Here is a 21,063-nt window from a genome sequence, read left to right as displayed (position 1 = left end):
CCCTCCCGTGGGAACGGGCCTCTTCAACGCCTTCGTCGAGGCCCTCTAAGACTTCTACCAGCTCCTCCTCGGATGCTGTGTTCGTGTCCACAATGGCCACCGGCACCCCCCCTCTTTTTCCGCCGGGGTCTTCACGGGGATCTTTTCGATGGGTCTGAAAGAGGCTTCCCTCCGTGGAGGCAGGGAGACTCTGGGCCCCGAGGTCACCTCCACTGGTGTAGCCTCGCGACTTCCTCGATAGAGGCCTTGGCCGGGTGAATCAAGGCCTTTACCACCTTGTGTTGGCCTGTGGCCTTCACCTTAGGGGGAGGGTCACCGCCTCGCTCCCCCTCGGCCGGATCCTTCGAGCTCCCCCTCGGCCTCTCCAGAAGCTTCGCCGGGTTCTCGGCCTTCCTCTTCCCTGAGCCAGAGCGTTGGCTCGTGGTTGATGGCGCTGGAGAGGGTGCGCCCTGCCTGGCAGCCGAGGAGCCCGACCGTTCGGCACTCCCAGTGCGCGCGGACTCACGGTGCTTTGCCTTCTGTTGGGCCCCCGTCGCTGGGGCGCCCTCATAGGACTTCTAAGACCGCTCAGACTTCTCACCTGACGGGCTCTTGCTGTTACGCTCACCTGCTTCCCACAGGGGCGTCGATCGGACCCGGACAGCTGCGGTCTCCACCAACGTGATGGGTAGTGAAGAGATGACAGTCTGGACTGGCCCGCCTAATCTTGTCTGCTGGACTCGTAGAAGTATTTTCCTGCAAGTGGAGAAAGGGATTTAGCCACCCGTGGACTTTAGTGATGGCCCCCCCAACAGTTCTCGTTCTCCCCACTAATCACCTCCGATATCCCCTCGTGGTAACCTCACCTAATGTTTTTAAATGATGAGCTCTCCATCCTGCATGGCATGCAGGGGCGCGTAGATACCAGTTACTTCACTGGGTTGAAGGTACTGGAGGAGTATTGACTCCAGTGTCTATAAAATTCAAAGAGTTCAATATGTCCGATGTTCACTCTTGTTCCATTCCCTCGTTAGGTTGCAGCTGGGTCCAAAAGAATATTGCCAGGAGGCAGCTAATGGCGTTCAGGTAAGAGTCTGTATTACCAAACACTGTCCAGTAAAAGTTGCATGAGTTTAACTGTTTTCTCTCCCTTTATAGGTGCGGCATAGGAAGATGCAGCGAATTAAAGGATAATACCTCCGGTGGTAAAGCAGGTAAGCCTATGGTGGCAAAGAGATTGTCTTTGTCGGTTTTCTCGGCTCACCTTGTTATTCCTTTTGTTTTCCCCCCAGGTGCTGGGTTTCGACGAAGAAAATGATGGAGGTAGCGCTGAGTCGAAAGATACGGTGGACTGGTGAGTATAATGCGGTGCTGCTGCTGGCGAAGCGACGCGTGCTGAAATAATGTCCTTTCCAGGCTCGGAGATGTGCTGGGTCCGGAATCGGGTAAGGAATCAAATAATGTCCGTGATCCAACCTCTTCTTTATTTTCCTTTTGTCTAGGAGCTCCGGATTCAAGGTGGGCGTGGCAGAAGACTGGATACTGACTTGCAGACACCGAGCGTCACGCTGCTGGATGCAGAATAACGTAAAGCATGGGCTGCTGTTCGGGCGTGGTTTAAATAGCCTGCAAAGTAGTCCCAGGTAAGAAGTTCCCCAGAACCACACCAGATGTTACGCTCACCTGGTGTCCACGGGGGCGTTGATCTGGACCGGCCTGATGTTACTTCTTCCAGTGATACTCGGAACGCCGAGATGACGGAGTGGACCGGGCCACCCAGCCTGGTCTGTGTGGCTCGTATGAATACTCTTCTGTAATGCAGAAAGGGGAATTAACCACCTGTGAGGATTAGGCTTAACCCCACCTTCTCCTCATGAATTACTTTGGGACTCCTTTAGATTCTCACCTGATAATCTGGAAAGATGAACTCTCCATCCTGCTTCAAGTGCAGGGGCGCGTAGATGACCAGTTGCCTCACTGGTGTGGGAAGTTAGCGAGTTGCAGACAGAGTTGACTCCGTAGAGGTAATAGTTCTAGGAGTTCAAAACGTCTGGAATTCACTGTCCAATTCTTCTAGGTTGCCCTTATGGATCTGGAAAGAGTTCACGTGGCAACCAGAGATGCGCAGGTAAGTGTTTATTAAAGCTGTTCGGAATAAAGAGGGAAGCTTGCTCTAATCTGTGGTCTTTTCCCTTTTCAGGCATCTATTCGGAGGAAGATCCGTGGATTGAAGCGTTTACCGCAACCGGGTAAGTCTGTAGCGGAATGTTTCCCCATAGGGACTGGGGTGCGGCGGATAGGTGGAAAAGGTCGCGCCGACCTGAGATTAGGTGAGTATCCCCGGTGATCTCAAGTAAGTCTTAATATTTGCCTTTGTTGCCTTAGATAACTCTCTGTTGCTCACCTTATTGTTTTTATGTCCATAGGTGATGAAGAGCGGCCGCGGACTGAAGATGAGCGTGATGGAATGCTGAAAATGGCAACAGGTCAGTTCAGCGCGGCGTTGCAGGAGGCGCGGCAAGAGCGACTAATGGATTCTTACTTCCAGGTCCAAGTTGGGAAGATGCAGGATTCAGGCGAGTATGAATAAACTCTTGCTCTAACCTTTCCTTCTGTTTTCCTTGCAGGGTTCAGGAACTCCGGAGTGTAGACAGGCGTGGCAGAAGACTGGAAGCTGCTGCAGGCACAGTGAGCGTTACGCTGCTACTGCAGAATAACGCGAAGCACGTGTGGCTGTCCGGGCGTGGCTTAAATAGCTTTGGAAGAAGTCCCAGGTAAGTATTCTTCCACTGCCCCACCCAGGTAAGAAAATAGTCCCTTCATTAAAATAGTCCCTCCTAAGCCTCATTTGGCTTAGGTCTTCATGCAGCATGGTCTGCATCAGGTGATTAAGCAGCATGGTCTGCTTTAGGTAAGTTCTCATAAATGAGCCTGGCGCCTAAGGCGCCAGGGCTGACTTTGTTCTTATGAGCCTGGTGCCAAAGGCGCCAGGACTGCACCCAAACAGCCCCTAACTGGGGCTTTTGGGCATGCTCCAAATGGCGCGATGCCTGCTTCCGGGGCTGCTGGGCCTGGTCTGGTTTCCCGGGGGCAGGCATCAAGACACCAGAGTAAAAAATAGTCCCTGTAATAAAATAGTCCCATCCAGGTCTCACGTTGGCTTGGACTAATATGCAGCATGGTCTGCATAAGATAAGTAAAGTCTATGAGCCTGGCGCCTATGGCGCCAGGACTGAATCCAAACAGCCCCCAGCCGGGGCTGTTGGGGTTTTAATGAATATCTGGATGCCTGCTCCCGGGGCTGATGGACTCGATCCGGATGCCCGGGGTTAGGCATCATGACACTTGCCTTCCAGCCAGTTGAAGAGACGAAGGTGTCGGTCCCTGATGGTCCGTTCCGACATGTTCCTGCAAAACGCACAGTCTTTCTCCACGTGCGTTTTGTCCTCATGAAGGCAGTAGAGACATTTCGAGTGCTCGTCCTCCTTGAACACATTCTGCAGCTGGCATCCAGGGCAACCCTTGAACAGCTTTCCGGGCGTCGAGCTTCCTTTCTCCTGGGCCATGTTCGGGTAGGCCGCAGAAACTTCTGGACTCCTCCAAGAAGGTTAACTCGACAAAATCTTCACCCTTGAGGGGCGTAGAAATATCCGACACGGATCCCCATTACTCGGATGTAGAGACAGTGGAGCTTGAGGCTCCATTTGACCGAAAAATTAGAAATTCTCCTTGAAAAAGTGCGAAAACGCAGCAAAAGCTCGAGAGCTAAACACGAGGACTCCCAACACTTGAGCGTGCGGTAAAAATCTGAGGATGGCTGCCAGATGCAGGGCTTAGGGAGAGGGCAGTTATTGGCTGGGGGCAGTATGACCCAGAGACCAGTGATTGGTTACTACTGAGAAAGACAGATCAGAAACTAAACCGATACTGATTTTTTCTTTACCGAGGATTCACGGCCTGACGACGGGGAATATTCATGAGCATGTGAATCCATGCCAGACCCCATGCTGGAGAAAGTGAGGTAGTGGTGAGGAAAAGCATTAATAGTAAATGTAATGGTTTAAAATTCAAACAGCTATTTCTTTTCTACTACTAACATTCTAAGGCTTGTGTATGTTATTTGTGTTACTAAAACACAGGGATTTGTGAGCCATTCTGCCTGTTATCCTTTCTTTAATAAATGGGGATTTGTGGGTAGATTAGTTCAGAAATCAATGTTTGTTTTGGTGCGCAAATTACATAAATAACCCAGTCTCTTTGAGGAACAGTAAGAATATAAAGGTAGTAATGTACTTACTTTTTTTTCCGGAATGACCAGATTTCTTCAGATATGTCGTTTGCAGTGTAGGTGCTGTTGATTTTCAGGAGAGTAGTCTTCACTGCAATTGTAAAAAGAAGAAGTTTAACTTTGTGTTTAAAGCAGTGATGGTACCGTACATGTTAATTTTGCATCATTCGTCTAAGTATTCTCCTTTGATATCTCAACACAGTGCATGTATTTCACTTCACTATGTGTTGCCTTTGTATGTTATTTGCAGAATGTTGAACCTGATTCACAAATGAGTAAAATTTTTAGTTTATGAAAATGCCTTTTTTTAAGCTATGTTGTCAATAGCAGAGAGGTTTGTCAGCGATAGGTCAGTATAGTAGATGGGAAAAATTTCACTACTTTTATATCATAAGTACAAATCCGAAAAAATCGGGAGACCCTCAGAGGGAGATGTCAGCACAGCAATCGGTAACGTTTATTTTTCTCATATGATCGCATTGGAAGTAGCATTAATTTAGGCGATACACAGTAAAAATGTGACATTTTCAAATGGAAAATAGAGTTTCCCGCTAAATAGGGAGGGTTGTTACGTATGTATAGATTATGCGGGAGACATTAAGTAGTAGTGCGGTTTGTCAATGAAAGATTGGAAGTCTTGCACTTAAAGGGGGAGCATTGGTATGTATTGGCTATGCAGATTTAGTGGTATTAATTTGTTTAAATGAAATCATAAGGGTTGCACATGTTCTCTGATAAAAATATGCATACCTGCACTTTGTACTCCTGCATGTGCGCATGCATGGAGCTGTCTGTAGAAATCTGCGACACTTGCACAGTAGTTTTTGAAGTAGGTGCTTTGCAATGATATGCTACTTGCATTCAGAGTGATCAATAGTATATTTGAAGTGCAAAATTTTTATGACGAGTTAGATGTACAGATTTTGAATGCGATAGGTGGATGGTTGTGACACTGCTTAGCTGTGTCCAATGAGGGAATGGATTCGCGAGTGAGGTGGAAAGGGTAGAAGGACTGGCTACGAGTTACATTTGCTAATGTATTCATGTCCACTGTAAATACTGTACTTGTATGTATTACTGTATCCTATGTAACTAAGATATTGTCTGTAACAAGCGCCACGATGCCCCGGGGCTGATGTGCGCTCTACAAATCTGAAAAAATAAATATGCGCCGCACGTAGACCGCGCTTGTCCACGGGTAGGGAGTGCCACATACAGGGTTCTACAGCAAATCCAGCATGGAAAGGGGACTGTAGGCATCAGCCAATCAGATGTTCACATTGTTCTTTTGTGTCGAAAGACGGTGCGTGTAATGAAGATGGCAGAGGTGGAGATAGTCAGGTTTTTGGTGATATTTTTGTCAATGGTTTACAGCACTATTATGAAAGTAGGCATGTGGCTCACAATTTCGATGCGAGAGGAGTGGAGGTGGGGTGGAGCGCTAAGACGGATTGCAATGTTGCGGCAATTCTCCAAGTTTGCAGAGACATGCGTAGGATGACCAGTCCCCATGTGGCACTTTTGCACTACGACGCTTGCCATTTGGGCTACTTGAGTTCACGTACTTTGTTGGAAGATATGGTACAGTTAGTGCAAGCAGTCATTAACATATTTCCAACTGCGAAAGTCATTTTTTCTGGCTTACTCCCTAGAGTAAAATGGGACAACAGTTCCGTTTTCGGTCCTGATCAAAGTATTGGGAGGTGAAACATCAATCGCGGCATGCATTCTTTCATGTTTACGAGCTGGTATGTTTTTCTGTAGCCACGACAAAATTGTTCAGTAATGCGGCTTATTTTGAAGCAGGGGTGTTGCGTTATCTTCTTTGGGAAATGCCATGTTCTTTTGGAATGCAAGGCTTGCTTTGGAGAAGGTTCTGTAATGTTTGTAGGAGTAAAGTAAGAAGAAAAAAAAGATTTTTTAAAATAAAAACCGGTGTCGGTAAGGCATCTGCCCAAAAAACAAAATAAAAATGGCTCTTTTCAGAGCCCACCTTGAAGGGGAAAAGTGGAATTATATTAAAATGTACAGTCGTCACTTTCTTATACTGTACGTGTCCGCAGACATGGCGGTAGTCTGAAGGCAGCACGTATTACAGAGTTTCTGGGGTGGAGACGCATGAAAATGAGAAGGTGCGAAGGTAGGGAATGGGCAGTAAAGCTCAGTGGGTGTGTTTTGAACTGAGAAATTTAGTGAGAACGTCTTTTCCCTGACAGGGGACTAGACAGCCATTGCTCTGTGTGCGCGAAAACAGATTATCTGGATTTTGGGAGGCTCATGGATACATTGGTTGAAGGCGCATGCAGAAAGTTGCGGTCTATGTGCAGATCTTGGATTTCCATATGTGGAAGTGCACTGGCATGGAGTGCGTGGAATGAAGTGGCTGGACTTGGTACCTCTCTGTGCTACTTTGCAGACAGAGCGTCATCCTGATATAATGATCATTCATTGCGGAGGCAACAGTTTAGGCCATATCTTGGAATTTCTTTGCAATTTGCAATGAAGGAAGGACTTGCGAAGGTCATGGACATGTTTCCAAGTAGCCAAATAGTTTTTTCCCGTATTGCACAAAGACAAATATGGCTGCGTTGTTCTGCGTTTGGTCCACAAATGGAGAAAGCGAGGCGCAATGTCAATAAGGCTGTTTGTGCCTTTCTAAGATGTTGGCATTTCCTCATTCCACAATGAAAACATTTTGTTTCGCAGCACTTTCATTTTTCGCAGAGATGGAGTCCATCTCACATATGCTGGCAATCAGATTTTTCTTCGCAATGTACAAAAGGCATTGCAACCTTTTTTGGATTCATAGTCACCTATTTGGCAATCTGTTTTTTCGTTTCCACAGTTTTTGAAACACAAACCACCACCAAAAGGTTCTTTTCAGAGCCACCACTTATTCCCAGCGAAAAGTGCATTGCTTTTGCTCCGCTTGCACCCTCCATTTTTGTGCATCGGACGACTGTCCGTGGACTTTTTGAAAAATGCGTGGGGGCCTACACCGGTCACTTGATAGTTTGTTAAACTGAAAAAGGTGGCTCCGAAAAGAGCCTTTTTTTAAAAAATGTTGTTTTTCAGTTTTTTGCTTTTCAGCACACGACACTAGGAGAGGAGGGTAAAGGAGGGTAAGGAAGGGACACCAACCACGGGGATAAGAAAAGGCAGGTGGAGAGAGAAAGATGTAGGGTATGCTTTACTTAGGCAGGGAGCAGTTCTTCTGGCGCTCCGTGACCGTAGTCTCAAAAGCATTTTGAAGAGTCTCCCCCCTGCAGAGTACTGCGTCGCAGTAAATACACAATATTGTGACCCTGGCAAGGTAAGGGTCAACAGCATTGCGAATGGCCTGTGAGGCAGCTGGAGGGATGCACTCCTGTGGGGGAGCGTCTCTTGTGGTGAGAGGATCGGACATGGAGGATGCTGTGGAGGAACTCAATCTACTACGTTCTTCACATGCTACCACCTTGTGAATGTCCGCACTGTGGAACGAAGTTAAGTGTCGCTTCATGGTGTCGTATCAAAGCTGTACGCACCAGGTCTCCCGGGACTCAGCACCAAGTTGCACTTCTTACACATGACCTGGTTTGCACGTGCTTTTGGTAGGTTACCAAAAATGGTAAACCGCTGCCACACCCACGACTCCTGGCAAGTGTTTGTAGTGCAAAGTTCCTCCACCTCATTCTCTTCTTCCTCTTCTTCCTGGCTCTCTACATTCTCACCAGTATTTCCCTCTGCAGGCCCTTGCGGTGGAGGTGGAGGTGGAGGGTTTGGGAGTGGTGCCGAGCCTAATGAAGCAACAGCAGCCATGGATGCCATAAGGATTAGTCTGCTATGTTCAGTACAGCAGTAAAGGCTGCACAACTCAATCTGCTATAGCCAGAACCGCAATGAGGATGAGCTCGGGGGTGTGGCCATTTATAGGGGTGAAGGGGTGCGGCTCGTGACCATATCCATCACTCAAAAGCGTTGCAAAAATGCTACACAATACGTTGAAAGGTAGGGCCATTGTATGGTACATGTGAAATGGTGATTTTATACTGTAAAATACTTTCCCATGTTTGTATAAGTTCTTTTGAAATGTTGTGGAAGCAGACAAACTGCGCAAAGTAGTCCACACGCTCAGCATGGGTGCAGTCACATGATGACGTCGCGAACACATCCGCGAAGGAAATGGGTGCCCGCTGGATAGGAAATGCAGAGTAACGGACGTGCGCATGCGCGCGGGTGTTCTACGGACAGTGTTCGGGTCCTGAAACTAATTAAAAGAGTGACATGGACAGTTACGGACAGACGCAATGTTCGCAATACTTATGGGTGTGGTGCGCATGTGCGTACATGATCTGCTGACTGTACGGACACATGCAGCGTCCTTAGGACACCTGCATTTTGTTTGACTAAGGACATGTCGGCCACCGCGCCTGTTATACGGACAGTTCCATCTTGGGTACGGACAGGTAGAGTGCCCTTAGGACACTCCCATTTTCTTAATTTACAAACATCCCGGACAACTGGTGTGTTGTATGAACATTTCTTATCTTGTTTGTGAGCACTACGGAGAGGTATAATGTCCTTAGGACGCCCCATTCTATTCATTTACGGACAACTTGAACAGCTGGTGCATTCTAAGATCAGTTCAATGTTGGTTGCGATTGGTACGGGTAGGTGTATTGGCATTAGAACATCCATATTCTATTGCTTACGGCCAGTCCGAACAGGCGCGCACTCCACTGACATTTTAACTCTTTTAAAAAAAATATTTTGCCTCAAACCATTCCACTACAACTAACAAAAAATGTTTCAACACACACACACACACACACACATCAATCAAGAGAAATACAGGGTAAGGCAGATACTGAAACAAATCTAGGGGAATTAGGGTTTAACACAGGCTGGTTGTGAGGGGATGAAGGGATGGATGTTTCATCAAAACGTTTATTTTTTTTCTTGAAGGTTTGGGGATGGTTCACTAGGAAATGGAGAAGGGGGGCAGGTGCATGTGGAACAGTGATATCGTATTTTCCCTCTCACATATTCCTCCACAAATCACCTTAAACTGTTAAAATTGTCATTTAGTATGTCCATTTTCACTTCTATCCGTTTCAGCCGGTCTTGCTCTGTGTGCTTTGTGGGAGTTTTCTTTTTTTACCTGGTCTGTTAAAAATAAATATATGTTAAATGCCCATTACATAGTGACTATTAATTTGCTTATGCAGAGTAGTGTGTACCATTACTATCGCTATATTCCGACATTTCCCCCAATCGGAAAATTCTCCTCTAGCCACTCCAATGTACTGCACATTACTATGTCAAAACAACAGAAATACATCATTTTTTCGCCCCCTCATCCAAAAAAAGTACACATAAGAAAAATGAAGTTCACTTACTATTTTGTTGTAATTTGTCTTTGTTGTACTGTGTGCGTCTGTCGCTCCTGGCTGCACAGTTTCTGTGAGGTACTTACGTTGGAGCCATACCTTTTTTTGTTATGGTATAATTCATTTCATTCTACATGGTCATTAAATGCATGGATAATGTTTCAGACGTTTAGGTTCAATTGGTTATTTATTAGTACTTTTTATGTTTTTTTTCTCCAAAGTAGTACTTTTTTCATATAGCACAATAGTACAATTTCAGATACCCCCTGACTGTTTGGGTAGTGTTGATCTCGTCTGCGCCCGTCCGCAGACAGGCGCTCAGTCCGTGCCTTTCAAATATCATTAGCGAGGGGGTTCATTATGTTCTATGTTACATGTATATAAAGTAAGGAAATTATTATTATAGTACATCTCTTAAAATCACATGATGAAAGTGTATATTCAGTTAAAAAAACCTTTGTTAACGAGACGTTATGGTTAAGTTGCGCTACTAAAAACCTGTGAAATTCACTAAAATAACTTTCTAAACGTGCCATTATGGTTCACAGTAAAACCGAAAAACCCCTGAAATTCGCCAGTTATGGTAGGCTAAGCAACCATAACTGCCTGCACCACTTTGCACTGCCAACACTACCACCCAGGACATGAAAGATGACATCACAAATGTAATTGATAACATCACTGATGACATCACATGTGCATTTACTTTTCAGACAGGTTGTGAATGTAATTTTAGCAAAAAAATATCAGGGGTTATCGGGACATGTGTAATAAAGTAGATACTTCATCACGCAATGTAGTGTTGTAGAGAAAATTCCATTACAGTGTTCTTTCCACTACAGGAACCTACTCGTACAGAAATATAGGTATTTGCTGCAGCAGACACCACAGAGGTGCTAAGTTTGTACTTTCCAAAGTTCTATAATAAAAAGGTGAATGTTTCTGTATCACACTTTTCTGGTCTGTGAAACATGTACTAAGTTGCTAATAATGCATCACCTACAACATATGTCTAGTAATACACACAAAACAAATAGACTGCTATGCATACAAAGATGGTGCTTATATATGGAGACTAAAGTAAGCATACAAGACGCTGTATCATTATCAACTGTGTATAATTTACATGATTATATTCAGGCACAAAAATGATTGCTGTGTTTCAGGCCTGCTTCTTCCCCTATATATGTACATCATTAGATGCGATTAAATTATAAGGAAAGTATTGTATGAACACATGAGAAAAGCAATATCTATAAATGTAATACCTTTTGAAAGTTTACTTTCTGACTGTCCGTGAATACACCCACCTGGCCTAGATATGGCAGTGAACAAAAACAAAGGGGCTACATATGTGATGTCATCAATGACATTTGTGATGCCATCTTTCATGTCCTAGATGGTAGTGTTAGCAGTGCACAGTGGTGAGGGCAGTTATGGTTGCTTAGTCTACCATAAGGGGTTTTTCGGTTTTACTGTGAACCATAATGGTACGTTTAGAAAGTTATTTTAGTGAATTTCACAGGTTTTTAGTAGGGCAACTTAACCAGAACGTCCCTTCAACAAAGTTTTTTTTAATGAATCAAAAAACTAGACACATTTATTACAAGGCCTTTGTAACAGACCATAGCAAAAGAATCGCCAAGTAAACCAACACATTACTATCAATACAATGTATATACAAGACCATTGGAGTCTAAAGGGTTAAATGCACAAAATATGTCGACAACCTAGATGGGAAGGAACCAGGCAGTGCAGATAGTCTTTAGGCCCAGTTCGCCATCAACAATACACCTAACCAAGAGGCAGTCCAAGCCCTAAGAAGAGAGGAGCCTTGTGCTCAAAAGCACATGCAATGCAAGTGCACAGGGTTGTGCCAATGAGCAGAATAGGGTCTCTTCAAGGGTCTCTAGCTGCTCGGGAAGGTGGATGAGGCGATGCAGAACAAGTTCCCACTATTCAAGAAGGACCTCCACTTGAAGGCAAATGCAGTTCAAGAGTTCGGGATGGAGTCGCAATTTCGCAATAGAAGTGGAAAGGAGAGGGGCCCTCAAGGGCCACTCATGCGTAAAAATGGGCCCTTGCGCTAGGGGCCAACGGTTGGGGGTATTGAGTACTCACCGGTCCCCGACGCAAGCGGACCCAAACTTCGTCAGTCCACTTCGCTTGCAGGTTCGAATGCGGCAAAAAGGACATCTGGGCACCTTTTAGTTCCTGAGAAACAGCAATGATTCCCTAACAGGACAGTGGTGATTGCTCCACTCCAGATGGATGAATCGACCCAGTTTCACTGCAGCAGGCTTCAGGGGCAAGAGGGTCACAAATACGGTAACCGCGTTTACTCCGGTCCTGGCGCACTCGTCTCACTTCAGACCTGGGAACGCCAAGTGTACGAAATTCGATGCGAGGGTGCCGTGGACACAGTTATCAGTATACCAAGTTTCAAGGGCCTCCTCGAAACGGCGGCGGTGACAGAGCAAAGCAACTGGCTAGGCTGGTCAGTCTACTGGTTAGCCCAGGGACACTTCCGAGAAAGCTTACTTGCAGAATTTGATGAAGGTGGCGAGAATAGTTGGTCCCACTATTCCAATGGGTCGAAGCGTCTTCGCAAACCTTCTAGGACGACCAGATGCAGAGGGGTCCCACAGGACGACAGCGGGCGCCAAACCTTCCAGCGGGTCATCAGCAGTTCCTCGACTCGGCTTCGTGTTGCAGGATACTTGGATCCTATGCTTTGTTCAGTGGGAACTCAGGAGAATGACATGGTAGTGGTGCTTTCAGTCTCCTATTATCCAAAGTTCCCCTCGCGCCAAAACGGAGAGGACCCAATGGGAGATCTGTTCACAAACATACACTCCATACGTGGACCAATCATGGACCGCGGTGGTCCCAGGCATTCATGGCACTCCAGACTCTCTGGCACCCAGGATGTGTATTGGAACCAGACATTCCAGCCCACATCCTGGAGGCACACACACATGGCATGCAGAAGCTCGCAAAAGCATTGGGATTTGCATCAAATTGCATGACAAAATAAGGACTGACCCGGGTCGGCTCGACCTGGGGAAGGAGCAAGATGGCCAAAGGACAGGAGAACCTTGTGGCATGGCCATTTTGGAGCCAGGCCACCTATTCGTACCAAAAGTGGTTAATGCAGTTAACATGGCAGGAAAGGGTTAAAAATAATGCGAAAAGATAGCTGCCACCAGTCCTGTCCATGACACATCTGCACAGTTCATAAAAAGTCCAGCGAAAGTATCTAGGTCCTTTGGAAATGACTATAGACCCAGGTGTGTTATATGGTAAGATACATTGCACATGTGTTAAATGTTGCACAAAAGTTGCAACATGAGGAAAGGACTAAGGGAAACAAAGTCTCCCAGTACTGACTGTATTAAGGGCATGTCAGTTTCCCCATAAAAAGTGAGTGAAAGCCCAGAGGAGTGCAGCTGAAGGCTGTGCTTCTCTGGCAAAGTCAGTCAATGGTGTCTAAACAGCAGCAAAAAGTTTGGGGGTTGACACATGGAGGGAAAATTACATACAATTATGAAATCTTTCTAACAGCTGGGTCTCCGTTCCCTGTGTTTTTAGCACGGGACAAGGCAGGACCTTTGAGCACAACACACTCCTGGGCCTCACCAGCAAGAGGTTACAGTTCCTTTCAACGATGCCAGGACCTTCCTGGGCCAGGTCTCTTTCCTGAAAAAGTATCTTGCCTTACAAGGACTGCTATACCAAAAACAATAAACAAACAAAAAGTTCCTTTGGCAATCTTTTTATGTTGGGAGACTGTTCCTTTGCCTCTGGGATCCCCCCCAGCCGGGCTCTTCTCTCTTCTTGTAACATTAGCCTCACTCAAAACAGTCTCAATGTTCTTTTCACCAACTATCTATTGTGGACATCCCTCACCCGGGTACACACTTGTCACATCAATATTGTATATCGTATATTAATATTTTACCCTCAATTCATAGCCATCCCTCTGCCGGGTTCACATTTGCCAGCTTCACAGTGCATTCAGTTTCATCACAATGCAGGATTTACTTCTCTTAGCATTTCCCTTGGCATCCCTCCGTCGGGTTTACAGAGCCATTCTAACATTCATGATTCAATAAATTCATGTGAAAAGTGGGGTTCCGTTCGCCTAGCTTTCTTACGGCATCGCTCTGTCGTGTTCACACTTGCCACAGTTCACAAGACTCCCTTAGGTTCTTCCATTTTCCTCCTAAGTTTGGGTCTCATCCCCCCCCAGTCGGGCTTCACAGTTTTCGACCACTGACATTTCACACCAGCCTCTAAGGCCTCTTGGCTCTCAGTTTCAACACGTTGTCTGTCACGGTGTAGGAAAGTATTTGTGTTGGAAAGGGGGTGGGGGAGGAATAGTACTTCTAAATATCCTACGGGGTAGAATGGGGGAAATGAGGTTATAGGGAAGGGGGTACGGCATGCCACCCGTCAGTGTCCCACTTCCGCTCACCACGGACCCCTCATCCAGGTGATCCTCCCGCACTAGTCCACCCCCAGGAACTGGATCCAATAGCGATGGCCGTGTCCTGGCCACCTGGATGCCAGATTCCCAAGGACTAGTGGGCGAGACACCTTCCGGTTTCTCACAGAACCGCTTGAGGGCCCAGAACACTGCCCGTAGCACCAGGATGTTGATATGAAGATGCTTTTCCTCCAGCATCCACAGGCCTCTGGCGTGCAGACGGCCGGTGTGCGCTCCCAGCCTACCAGGGAGGCGCCTGTGGTAAGAGTCTCCAGGTATGGCGGGTCCTGAAATCGCGTGCCTTGGGCAATGTTGGAGCGGACTCCCCACCAACCTATAGCCCGACTGAACTCGTTGAGAGCGATCTTGTACGTGAAACTTCCAGACACCTGTATCCAGCGGGCGTCCAGGTATTCCTGAAGGGGTTGCATTTGCAACCTGCAGAGCCAGACGAGGTAGATGCAGGACATCATGCCCAGTAACTACTTGATGGCCTGCACCGTGGCTGTCTTAGTCGGTGACAGCCGTTGCACCTTTCTGTGAATGGCTGCTAGCCTCTCCTCTGAGGGTGACACCAGGCAGGACACTGTATTGAATCTGGCGCCTAGGAACAGTGCATTCTGTGATGGCGTTAAGCAGGACTTCGGGTAGTTGAGAATCCTAGATCCGTCAGTAGTCGGATGGTCGTCGCTAAGTGTCTGTCGACCAATAGTCCAGGTACGGGTATACGTGTATGCCCTGTAGACGCAGATGGGCCGCCACTGGTGCCAGGCATTTCGTGAACACTCTGGGTGCAGACTTCCAGCCGAAAGGTAGGGTCTTGAACTGGTAGTGCTGTCCATGCACCACAAAACGCAGAAACCTCTGATGTTTCTTGTGAATGGGGACGTGGAAGTAGGCGTCCTCCAGGTCTGACAATGTCAAGTATCCTTTCTCGAGTTGGCCAAGAACGTGTTGCAATGTGAGCATCCTAAACTTTCGGTATTTGTACAGACGTCGTATGCCTAGGATGGGCCTTCAGGCCCCAGTCTTCTTTCTGACCAGAAAGTGACTCCGGAGCCCCAGAGCCGTTGGGGAACTAGCTCTATCGCCCCTTTTCGCAGCATGGCCCGTACCTCTTCCAGGCGCTGAGGATGTGCTGCTCCTGCCTGGTAACCAGAGGGATCCTCGGACACCTGCATTGAAACTCCATCTGTCAGTGGTGATCTTTCTCAAACCTGTCGACTAACCTAGTCAGCCTGCCTCCCACTGAGGTGCATGAGTGGGGGCCCCGGCGCCCCCGTCGATTCAGGCTTGCTTCGGCGCCAGCTGTCCTCCATTAGCATAGGCCTGGGAACAACCTTTTAGGCTTCCTGATCTGGAAGGCTGTCAGTACGATGTGGAGAACCCTTTTGAAGACCTGCGAAACTTTCCCCTGGAGGAGCAAAAGCATGAGCGGTGCTGCTCAACTTTCCCCTGGAGGAGCGGTGCTGCTGGAGAGTGCCCAGGGAACGGGCCGTCTCCGTATCTGCCTTGATGGCATGGAGGGACTCGTCGACGAGCTTCCCAAACAGATTCTCTCCGAATGGCATGTCCAGCACCTTCACTTGGACCTCCTGATGTAAATTTGTGGCTTTCATCCAACCTTGGCGAAGGCAGAAACCTTTTCCCCATTTGCCGGAACCCTGTGTCGGCGACGTCCAATGCCACTGTGATGGCGTGATCCGACGCTCTTCCCTTTCCTGAAAAGAGCGATTACCTCCATCTTATCGTCAGGGAGGCACTCCAGAATCAGCCCCAGCTTGTACCACAGTTCCCTGTCATAGCTGGCCAGGAGCGCCAGTACGTTGGCTGCCTTGATAGTTGACGTTGCAGTGTAAATCACCTTCTTTACCATTGCGTCTCTTGCTGTACGGAGGGACTGAAGATGACGAGGAGGGGCTGGGCGACCGGGAGTCCGGCACCCTATATTTCTTCTCCAGCCTATCCCGTTTGGCTGCAGCCGTGCAAGGGTTATTCATGAGGGCGAGGCCCTCTGCCCAAAAATCACCCAGAAGGGTCACTGCCATGATAGTCTGCCTCTTGGTCTCGCGCCTTTGATACAAGAAGCCCTCCTTGTTTCCTCAGGCACCAGCTGGAGGCACTGGCGATCAGAGTGGAACGGTCCCACCTCATCCAGTCGGGACACCCTATGTGGGGCATCCAAATGTGGCGATTTACTGTCCGCTGCGACAATGTCTTCATCCGTTGTCACAGTCATATCCATCCCCGTTACAGTGTCTGGGTCTGCTGGGGGAGAAGGGACCCGGCGTAGTGGAGGCCGCTAAAATGGGGGCATGGGATGACGCTTCCTCTTCTTCAGTGAAGGCTGACCAGGGACCTGGGGAACCACAGGCACCGGAGAAGGAGGCATCCTCATCTGGATCTCAGATACCAAGGTGTGTAGAGTCGACAGAATATTCAAGGAAATGTCCTTTGGCTGAGAGAGCAGAACAGGAAAACTAGGCCCTGCACTGTCATCCTCCTCTTCCTCCTATTCAATGTCCTTGTGGACTATATTTAAGGACTCCTTATCTTCGTCCATGGACCAGACCTCCAAGGTTTGGGCGAAAGCCCGAGAGGGCTGTTTTGGGCCCTTTGCCCCCCACCCTTTGCCCCACTGGGGGTCTTGAACCGGGGCCTGGGCTGGTTTTACCCCTTCTGGCGTGCCTGCAGACTTTGCCAAAGTCACTGCGGCGGTGTAACGCCTGGGGGTGTAGGGACACTTTGAGCCATCAAAGCTACCCTCACAAGATCAGCACCCTTAGCTGTTGTGGCAGTAGCAGTCGACGGAGTCGATGACTAGGTCTTAGCCTGTGCCGGTTGAGCCTCCTTCGGCTGCTCGGCCTTCTCTGAATCTTCTGTCCGCGTGTTCTCGAATTTCTCACATAGTTTAGTTGGGGTAGATGACTTCCTCCATTGCCAGCCTACCATCAAGCTCCTCTTCAAAGAGGCGGAAGGTGATGCTGATCGTGCCCTATGGGACCCGCTTCTGTGGTGTACCCGGTGGACTCGGACATGCAGCTCTTGACCTTATCTTGGGCCGCCACGGATGAGGTGTCCACAAGACTTCGAAGACTGCTGCTCGGACCGGCCGGTCCTGGGTGAGTGTTGACCCTGCTCGGAGCACGGGTCAGAGGCCTTGGCGTTAAGCCATGCCATCAGCATACTGTGCCTGTCCTTCGTTGTTTTCTTGTAGAGACCGAGGCAAATTTTGCACTCTACCTCCTTGGGGTCTGTGTGCTGGCAGTAGAGGCATTGCAGATGCTGGTCCTCCAGTAACCCATTCCGTAGCCTGCATTTGGTGCAGGGCCTGAAGAGGGACCTTCCTTCCTTCTCCATCACTGTCGGAGGGCGCAAAGTAGGCCCAAAGGCCTTGTAGAATCTTCGATGATAATCGCCCTTGAGGGGCGCAGAACAGACAACAGGTCCCCGCTGTCGACAGATGAAGAAAAGAGTACACAGGCTTCTTTGAAACAAAAATAGAACCATTTCCATTTAAAAAAAAAAAAAAAAAAAAACCACACAGCTCGGAGAGTAAACTCGAGGACTCCCAAAATTGAAGCATGCAGCAAAAAATCTGAAGACTGTGCCAGTGGAGGGGCTTAGGGAGAGGAGTGTCATTGGATGGAGGCAGTATGACCAAGAGGACAGCGATTGGTTTAGAGAGTAAATACAGTTTAAGTGAAAGTGAGACTGTTTTTTCTTTTCTCGAGGATTCCCAGCCTGACGACTGGGAATATTCATGAGCATTTCAATCCATGCCAGACCCCATGCTGAAGAACAAAGGAGCTATAGAACCACATTTTAAATATAACCAGTTAAGGAGTCTCTCTGGTAATGAAGTGTGAAGCATAAAAGACTGTCATTGCAGGAACAAGGTATTGTGGACAACACCAATACAAAAAAGTAAATGTAAAAGAACTTTTACAGAAAAATCAGCACAAGAATTTTGACCAAATCAAGTTGAGCCTTAAATGCACACACAGTTCTTTAGAGTTATCTCCAAGCTTGAGGCAGAGGTAGTCGGGTAATTAAGGGAAGGTGGTTACGAATAATTCAAAGGAATGTCAGATGTGAAGGAGTATGTAACCATGAGATTTATTAATTTGCAGGTTTCACGATGGTGCGAGGTTCAGGAGTCTGATATCTAAAGGAACCGGTTTTTATTTGATCCACTTCCACATTCCTCCGGCCTGGTCATCTCAGTAGTTGTAACTGAAGGATTGTTTCGATGACCGGACTAAGGGGTCTGGTTGACTCATCGGCTCCTGCAGAGTTTGAGAGCTGGGACCTGAAACGTTGCCAAAAGGCTTATTAAAAGATGTTCTTTCCTCTTACAATTGCTCTTGAAAATCAGGCAGTAATATTAGAGCTACTCCTATGGTACTGCTCGGCTAGTCACCGATTCGAAATTACCAGTGGTAGTTCGTGGCCAGAAGCAGGGGGTAGTCCCTGATTTGTTCATGGTTTGCAATTTTTTATTGGGCACATTTTACTGTTTGTAGGTAGTAACATTGGGTTTTATGTATGCCTTTTATCTGTAGAGTAAGTGTAACTGCTCTGTTCACAGGCCATTGTAATGTAGATGGTAAACAGTGGCACAGGAATTCTGATCATACTAAACTTTGGTATAGGTATTCTGATGCAATTACCACCCTGACACGAGAGGCATGTTCTGCTGACCCGTGAATTACTTCCTTAAAGTGGCACGTGAACGGTTAGCTGGCATATAGTTTAGTAAATCATGTCTGAATTGTTTGCAGCCACTTCAGTTATAATCAATACAGGTGCTTTTGCCCCCAATGTTACAAAGGAAGTTCTGCATTTTCTGAGCTGTGTCAGACACAACTAAAGTATTGTTTATATGGAGCATGCAATGTTTGGGCACTAGAGTACTTTTGCTAGGTAATTTGGCAGATCTTGCCGACTTGGATTAGTTGAGCTCTCCCTATAAATCACATAAAACTACCCTATATTGTTCGAAAAGGTGGGGCAAGATTTACCTTTTACAATGATTTGTAAAGAATTCCAGAAGGGGAAATTCCCCTCAAACTCTGTTCAGAGTAGTTCACAAGCTACTAATGCTCCCAAAATGGTTTACCTTGTTTGTCAGTTGTGCACATTAAAAATAATGTGTGCAAGAAAGCCAACCACTTCCGCAATTAGAGACATTTATTTTGGAGGGAACATGGACGTAGTACTAATCAGACCCCATAAAAACCTGTATTTCGTGAAAGATTATTTTTTCAAAATTTACAATAATTATTCCATATTTGCAAAAACAGAAAATAAAACATGAATGAGAAGAAGAGAGGGAAGATACATATCTGCCAATGGCCTGTTTTCTACTATAATTGTCAACAAAGTCCTAGAACAGACTTCAAAAGGAAACTACTTTATACACACAAAGAACACATCTGAATGGCAACGTTCTGCTCAGTGGATAAAGGAGATGATTTTAACATGGCTCAGAGGCAGGCAATGAGACCGAACCATGGGTAATTTCAGCAAGATGCTATCATTTTCTCCAGTCACTACATTCAACATTTTGCTTGCGATTGTTGGTCTGGCAGTTGCCACAGCTTAGAGTGGTTGAGGCCACGGGCATCACGTCCACAAACCCCTCTGTCACCAATAGCAAAGCACAACTTTCCGCAAAGAACAGGAACAAATGTTAAGCTGATTAAGCTTAGTATTTTACCCAATATCGAATAGAATACAGGGTACTTTCACCATATGAAGAAAGATCGCCCTCATTCCTACAAGCAACATCCCACCGTCATTAGCAATTTACCACTTCGAGCATACTTCTTACAGACAATATGCTAGAGATAAGTAGAGGATAGAGATGCCCTTTTAATGAGGATGCCTTCCAATTCCTGTCCCAACACCAGTTCCCATGCCACAATATTGGTGGGTTTCAGATTGAAAATGAATGTGTATCCAAGATAAATGGCTTGTTGATAACCCTTTTGTTTCAAGGAAAGCTTGACATGAGTGGTTTCCCAGATCCTTAGTGAGTGTACCAGCCACCATTCTGAGCACAGCAGAACCTTTACAGTTCAACCACCCAGAAAGTGGATTTACTGCCATCAAATTCTACCAGGATTCACTCCCCATCTAGTTAACAGAACTGTGTTAGGTACCCTCCATCCAATAATGGAAAAATTGCCCCAGGAGAAAAGGTTTAAAGTGGAGAGATGAGAACAAACACTTCCCAACGGCCTTCCTCCAGTAACCAATGCTTCACCCGTGGGCAATTTACCCTAAACCTAACCTGTTCTAGGTCCGGCCATGCCCTTAGGGTGATGAGCAGGCCAGTCAAATAATGTCTTAAGATGGGCAGCATATACGTAGTTCGACTCCTGGGCACCCAGTCCAAAGACCAACAACTTTCTACAATCTGGTTAACTTTTACACTTTGGAAGAAAATGCGTAGAGAACTCACAAATTTAACTAGACGTATAATGGTGGGTTTAAAAAATCTGAGAAATCCCTTCTCCCTGTAATGGGAGTGGAGAGAAGGCTATTTCAGGTACGTTACACATGCAAGAGCACTAAAGCCATCACAGGAAATTCACCTCAAGATCACTACCGAACTTATGGACACAACGGAGCTGAAAAGTTTCAATTTTTGCTCAATATGAGAACATTCTCAGTCTTACAGCTTGTTTTATCAGCCAAAGCATGGCAATATAAGAGAATGACCATTATCTCAAATGCAGCAAATACACAAGCTTTTTAGCTCATTTGCATGCCCACAGCACAGGGGTCTGCAACCTATGTGGTCCAAATATTTTTAACTACAACTCGAATGACCCCCCAGCACTAACTATGCCGGATAAGGCTGATGAGTTATAATTCAAAACACTGGGGCACCCATGTTTGCAGAGCCTGGCCAGAGTACACTGCTG

The 21,063-nt window shown here is 46.8% G+C and overlaps 1 protein-coding gene across 2 annotated transcripts in view; it reads right to left on the bottom strand.

The window, feature by feature from the left end:
* The window catches only part of CRIP3 (cysteine rich protein 3), a 1,016,009-nt gene that overhangs the window by 852,577 nt on the left and 142,369 nt on the right, over nucleotides 1–21,063 (bottom strand). The gene's annotated exons all lie outside the window — the stretch shown is intronic.

Source organism: Ambystoma mexicanum, chromosome 4q (genome assembly GCF_040938575.1).
Source record: "Ambystoma mexicanum isolate Mex_15411 chromosome 4q, UKY_AmexF1_1, whole genome shotgun sequence".
Taxonomy (NCBI): Eukaryota; Metazoa; Chordata; class Amphibia; order Caudata; family Ambystomatidae; genus Ambystoma; species Ambystoma mexicanum.
This window is presented reverse-complemented; position numbering and strand designations above follow the sequence as displayed.